Source organism: Pipistrellus hanaki (genome assembly GCF_964339955.1).
Source record: "Pipistrellus hanaki genome assembly, chromosome: 1".
Lineage (NCBI taxonomy): Eukaryota > Metazoa > Chordata > Mammalia > Chiroptera > Vespertilionidae > Pipistrellus > Pipistrellus hanaki.
In genome coordinates this window covers 74,774,984-74,782,135 of record NC_140503.1, presented here as the reverse complement: position 1 = coordinate 74,782,135, position 7,152 = coordinate 74,774,984, and positions in this window count along the sequence as shown.

Genomic DNA, 7,152 nt, shown 5'->3' with positions numbered 1-7,152 from the left:
CTTCAGATTTTTTATTCACTTGATTTTTAGATTCACTTGTTGGTAGGTATGTATTTGATGTCTATTTGTTGTTCATAGTTTTTACATTTACCTTTTTCTTCTTATTCCTCTTCTTAAAGAATACCCTTCAGCATTTCATGTAATCCTGGTTTGGTGGTGATGAACTCCTTTAGCTTTTTCTTATCGGTGAAGCTCTTTATCTGACCTTAAATTTTGAATGATAGCATTGCTGGGTAGAGTAATCTTGGTTGTAGGTTTTTGCTGTTCATCACTTTGAATATTTCTTGCTACTCCCTTCTGACCTGCATAGTTTCTGTTGAGAAAGCAGCTGATACTCATATGGGTACTCCCTTGTAGATAACTAACTGTTCTTATCTTGCTGCTTTCAAGATTCTTTGTCTTTTGCCCTTGGCATTTTAATTATGATGTGTCTTGGTGTGGTCCTCTTTGTATTTCTCTTGTTTGGGGCTCTGTGTGTTTCCTGGACTTGTAAGTCTATTTCTTTCACCAGGTAGGGAAAGTTTTCTGTCATTATTTCTTCCAATAGGCCTTCAATATCCTGCTCTCTCTCTTCTGGCACCCCAAAAATCCGGATTTGTTATGCTTAAGGCCATCCCAGAGGCTCCTTACACTATCCTCACACTTTTGGATTCTTTTTTCTTTCTGCCTCTCTGGTTGGGTGTTTTTTGTTTCCTCATATGCTGGTCCTTTTCCTTTTTTTTTTTTTTTTTTTTTTTTTTTTTTTTGTAGTCTCTTCAAGTTCCTCAGTGGTTTTTATAAGATTCTTGAGTAATCTTATAAATGTGGTTCTGAACTCTGTATTGTCCAGTAGTTTACTTTCCTCCATATCTCCCATTCGTGACTTGCTTCTGTGTCTCCGCATTTGGTTGCCTCCCTGTGTTGATGGAGTGGCTTTGTGTGGTAGGTGACCTATAGGTTCCAGTAGCTCAGCTTCCCCAATCATCCAAGGTGGTTGCCCTTTGTGGGCTGAGTGCAAAGTCTTAGTGTAGTTAAGCCTTGATTGCTGTTGGTACACTGGGAGGAATTGACCTCCAGGCCAATTGGCTGTAAGGACCTGATATGTCTATAATGAAAGAACTGCTGTGCTGGAGACACGCTTATGGTGCAGGCCTTGTTTCAGTGGGGCTTTGGTGCTCACTGAGTCTGCCTCCCGAATATATCACTTATGGATGTGAGGAGTTGAAGTCTGGTGTCTCACACTGACCACTAGGTACACTGGCTTCTGGATCTCCAATGGGGTGCAATTCAGCTACTATTTGAGGCCACTCTGCAGGAGCTACAGCGAAAACCACAGTCCTCTCTGCTTGGAGCTTGGAGGCTTTGGAGCTGTCTGCACCAGATTGCAAGTTTGCTAGGTTAAACTGCAATAGAGAAGGTTATTCATATGCAAAAGCAGTTGCTTGGAGCTTGGGTGTGTTTGTAGATTGTACTGGGCAGAGTCTCAGAGCATCACTAGAATAAGGCATGGCGAACAGCAATGGCTGCCTATAGGACATCTGTGCCTCTCTGACCGCTTCCCTGTGTCTTGTGCCCCAGCACAGCAAACAATTATTCTTGTGTGCAACTCTGGAAGCAAGCCACCCTCACTTTCCGACCCAATGGCAGACAGTCCAGTTTCTTTCCAAAAACTGGATTTCAGAGAGATTGGGAGCTCATCTCTCTTTAGGTTGAAGAAATCAACGCCCTCCACCAGCCGGGATTCACCACCAGCCTGCATCAGTCACCCCCATAACTCAGTTTTTTAGCGCTTGTGCCCTAAATGTTCCTTTCTCTTTCGGTCTAGTTGTAGAGTTTCCACTCATCCAGCTTTCTGGTGATTCTGGGTGATAGACATTTTGTCTTTTAGTTGTAGTTTTGAAGGGCAGCAGTTTAGGTGTGTTTGCCTAAGCTGCCATTTTGGATCTCCTAGAATACTTTCTTGAGTATTTTTTCCAGATTGTCTATTACATAAATGATATATTCTCTATTCATAAATAGTCAGGGAATTTTTTTTCCCTAATAATAGTTTAATCATTTACTTTTCTCTGTAACCAGACAAGGTTACAGAGAAACCTGCCTATCACTACTTGAGCCAATTAAGCAGAAACAGCATTGAATAATATACAAGTGTTTATTCCAATAATGCCAGCAGTATGGGAGAGCATTTTGTCACCCACAAAAATTTTCTCTACCCCTCCCCATAAGCCAGCTGCTTATTTTGAGTAGAAGGGCAAAAATTAGGTGGGAAAGTAAGAATTACAGGCATGGGAAAGTAGGCAAGGTTTAATGGTTATAGGTATTAGGGCTGGGGGTTACAAAGGGTGGGCACTTCTGGATCTAGATTGTTTCAGCCACAAGGCTGTAAATCTTTCCCTAATGATAGGCAGTTTTCAGAAAATGAGGATGGACTGCATCCTGATTCTAGGTCCCGTGTCCCAGGGAGTACAACTCTCAGCCAGGTGAGAATGTGCTTCCTCTTCTCAGAACAGAAAAATCACTGCTAACAGAGCATGGTTAACATTTCTTATAATTATAACTAGTGCCCAATTTTCTATTTCTGACTCTACACCTCCATCTGTTCCCAATTTCTTCTGATATTACTAATATTGGTATATTAATTTGTCTGTATCTCTTTTCTAAGTACCTTATTTTGCCCACAAGATTTATATTTCTTTGAACTTTTCTTCTGTTTTAATTCATTAATTCAAGTTTCAACAATGACTTTCTCCAACTACAATTCTGTAATAATAACTTTTAAATCTTTTTTTTTAATAATATTCAGGAAGAATAAGATTATCAGAGGATTGGTACAGGAGCACATAACACTTTGTTTTAAAATATATGGAAGTTAGCATTTATGGTAGAAGTGCTTTCAACTAATTCTAAGGGTATAATATCAAAGTTCCATTGCTTGAGGAGCTGGAATACTAAGTAAATTAGCAAGAAATTAGCTTTTGCTAAAAATAAAAAAAAACAACAACAGTAATTAAAGCTGGAGTAAAAGTAAGGATAGCATATTAAAATTCTGCAGAAATTATGTCATTAATATAGAGGCCAAAGTTCAAAATTAGATAATGAATAAGCTCAACTTGTTGCACTCACTCTCTCGCTCTCTCTTTTAATATATTTCTATTAATTTTAGATGGAGAGGGAGAGATAGAAACATCCATCTTATCAGCTGCCTCCTGCAAGGGAATGAAGCCCACAACCCAGGCCTGTGCCTTGACTGGGAATCCAACTTGGATCTCTTGGTGCATTGGGTAGATGCTCAATCACTGAGTCATACTAGCCATGCAACTTTCTGTTCTGTTTAAAGGACAGAATAGTACTCCACAATGACTGCTCTAATTGGAGAATGAGATGATGGTGCATACCAAAAGATCCAGGAGTGGAATGATTCTGAGAATCACACTGGTCCTTGTCTGCTTCTAGAATAAAATTGTCCTCTCAAACAGCAGCTATTGGATTTAAGGTTCCCATGGCAGGTGAGCAAGCATGGCTGAGGCACAATGTTTGCAAATGAGTGGATGGTATAATCTATAAAATAGTGGAGATAACCCATTCTCAACAATTTCTGCACTTTCTACTTACAGGAAATGTAGAGATTGAAGTAGTCAGAGTGTACCATTTCTATGGCTGTCTGAAAGAAGATGATAGGTCTATATTGGACAGAAAAAGCAAAATGATCACGAGGAAAGTACAGCTCACAGAATTTTTAATGCTGCAGCTGCTATTTAGTGTGATGGGAGGAAATAAGCCACCCTATTATGGAAGCAGAGAATGAATTTGTCCATCTAAGAGAAAAATGGCCTGTGTGGGGAAAAGTTGGTTCAAGAAGCATCTAAGTGTCATCACTATTCGTAGAAAGGTCAGGAGAATGAATGTAGAGAGAGAAACCTGAAAAACAATTTGGAAAATAATAAATATCCTAGATATTTAGAGGACTTGCTGAAGTCACAAATACCAAGCTAGCAAGCATATTTTTGCTGAGAGAATCAGTGAGAGAAAACAGAAGGTCAATGTACCATTGTAGTAAAGATGGGTTTTCTTGTCTGTCTGACAGGAAGTACATGATTCATGTGTTGTGATCTGTGGCCATTTCTGAAGCTTTGATCATTTATGAATGTTATTTAATTATATTCATAATCTGTGTGTGGGGGATCCTATATAAATGATTAGGATTACTGCAACATGTATCTCACAGCTGCATCCAGTTTGTAAATAATTGAAGATTTTCTTGCCACAGTCTACTTCCCAGGTGAATTCAATATAAGATACATTAAAACAAAATAAAAAGTTAGATCAATGTAGTTCCATCTGGACTTATTATCACATGAAGGCAATCTTGTAATGAAGAATACTCAAGAATGACATATGAAACAATAGTTTCTCAGGTTGATGAGCTCAGTAATGAATCACTCTGTTATTTCCTTCCAGGTCTGATTAAAACAGCACTTGAGTTCTTGAAAATACTGAAGTGCTTATAAACGAAGCAGACAGATGTCTGGAGAAAAATAAGGCTGGGCTTTCTCTTACAGAGGTCAGTGTCTTTATATTGAAACTAAATCTCAGCAAACTCATGAATGAAAGCATTTCTTTTATATTGAAGAATTTTGATTGTGTGAGGAAGCCTTCTCTTCAAGTGGGTTGATTGTAACTTCTATTTAATGTAACTATCAGTTTTAAAAGTATGTTTATTATTTATATTATTTACATAATATATATGTAATATGTATTACATATATATATTATATATATATTATATATAAAATCATTCATTCACTCAAGAATTAATTAATAAGTAGCTACCTGTGGAAGTTTTAGTCTTAATAGATAAAATAAAGTTGAATCAGATCTAACCTTGACCATGTGGAGCACACAAACAGGAAGAAAATATCTGTTATTCACCAGAATATGGTATATTATGATATAGTTCATTAGAAAAGTATCAGAATATGGTATATTATGATATAGTTCATTAGAAAAGTATCAAGTATTATAAAAGTTCATTTTTTTTAAACTGGAGATAAATTAGAATAGGCTACTTTGAGGATGGGAGAGTTGAAACAAACTTTTAAAAAAGGTTAAGATCTACTAATGTAAAAATAAGTAATACAGGGAGAATACCCAAGGATAAAAGATATTGGGAAATAAATAATTAGAATTATAAAAATTGTAGCGACCACAGGAAACATTTGATTGAGATGATGTATAAAATATATTGAGCCAAAAAAATCTCCCCCCAAATTCTCTGAATTTTTGTAATATTTGATTAATACTTATAATATAATAGAGGCCTAGTGCATGAGATTCATCCATGGGAGGAGGGGGGTAGGTTGTCCCTCAGTCCAGCCTGTAGCCTCTCCAATCTGGGACTCCTTGAGGGATGTCCGACTGCTTGTTTAGGCCTGATCACACCGGGATCGAGCTAAAACGGGCAGTCAGACATCCCCCTCACAATGCCCTGCCTGCCTATCTGACTGATTGCCCCTAACCACTTCTACCTGCCAGCCTGATAACCCCCTAACCACTCCCATGCCAGCCTGGTTGCCCCTAACTGCCCTCCCCTGCTGGCCTGATTGACCCTAACTAACCTCCCCTGCCGGCCTGGTCACCCCTAAGTGTCTTCCACTGAAGGCCTTGTAACCCCCAATGGCCCTCCCTTGCAGGCCTGGTTCCTCCTAAATGCTCTTCCCTTCTGGCCTGATCACCCCCAACTGTCCTCCCCTGCAGCCCTGGGTCCCCTGCAACTGACCTCTCCTGCAAGCCTGGTCACCCCTAACTGTCCTCCCCTGCAGTCCTGGGTCTTCCCCCATTGCCCTCCCCTGCAGGCCTGGTCCCTCCCAACTGCCCTCCCCTGCTGGCCATCTTGTGTCCACATGGGGGCAGCTATCTTATGTGTTGGGGTGACAGTCAATTTGAGTTGTACTCTTTTATTAGATAGGATTGCTTTATAGTTATATACCTATATGTCTTTATAGGCCACTGAAGAAAGGAATTATGTATGTTTTTAGATTCCAACAGAGTTTAATATGTGATTGGATAGAAAATAATATCAGGTTAAAATAAATATATGGAAGAGAATGGTCTTACAAATGGTGTTTTTGGAACACCTCCGCTCCTTACTATTTTGGGTGTTTTTCCCCCCATATTGCAATAATAAAATTTGATTTCTTTATTTCTTCATTCTCCTTATTTTCTTTTATTGATTTTATTGTAGTCCTTAAAAATGCATATCTCATTACTTTCTTCAATTTTCATGTGACATGACATCATTTCCTTTATGCCCCTCATTAGATTATTTAATGTGCTCATCTCATTACACCTTTCCCATCTTGCATCTCATTACAGCCTTTAAACATGCATATTTCATTATACAATCCTTACGTATCTCATTGCATGATTTATTTTTGCATCTCATTGTCATTTCATTTCTGCATCTTATTACATTAAAACCTACTTCCCATGATATCTTACACATTTGGAAAATTTATATACTCTCCTTTCTATTATGCTTCTAATTATACTTCCTCTTCTTTATGTGACCAGCTCATTACAGTTTTCCTTTCACGCATTTCATTTCAGCCCTGAAGGATGCCCATCTTACAGGACACTTCCTGAGACAGCTCATTACACTATCTCACATATTCACCTCATTATAGCTTTTTAACATATATGTCTTATTACATAGAACTCTTCATGAATCTCATTAAAATCTTGGAAGATACATATCTTACTATCCTGTTGTGTCTTATGCATCCTGTCACATACAAACACACATCCTATTAAAATATTTATTTTTATTATTTTACTATGTCCCTTTATTATAAACTTTTTATTTGCTAATATTTCAGTACTTCTCTAAATTTTGCATTTTTGTGTATAACAAAAATGACCACATCTGTTTCAAGAAATAGATTTTCTTAAATAGTGTTTCATATGTCTTTAAATAACCATGTTATACTGATGCATCTCAAACTTGGTATAGTAGGGATGATAACAGATAGGCAGAAAAATAAATTCAAAATCTTTGGGTTAATAATACATTTATAAGTGTACATGGGTTAATAAAAGTTAACTAATTAGTTAATAAAATTAGCTAAATTTAAAAATTGTGTTCTTATTTCAGGACAGTTAAAGCTTTTGTATATG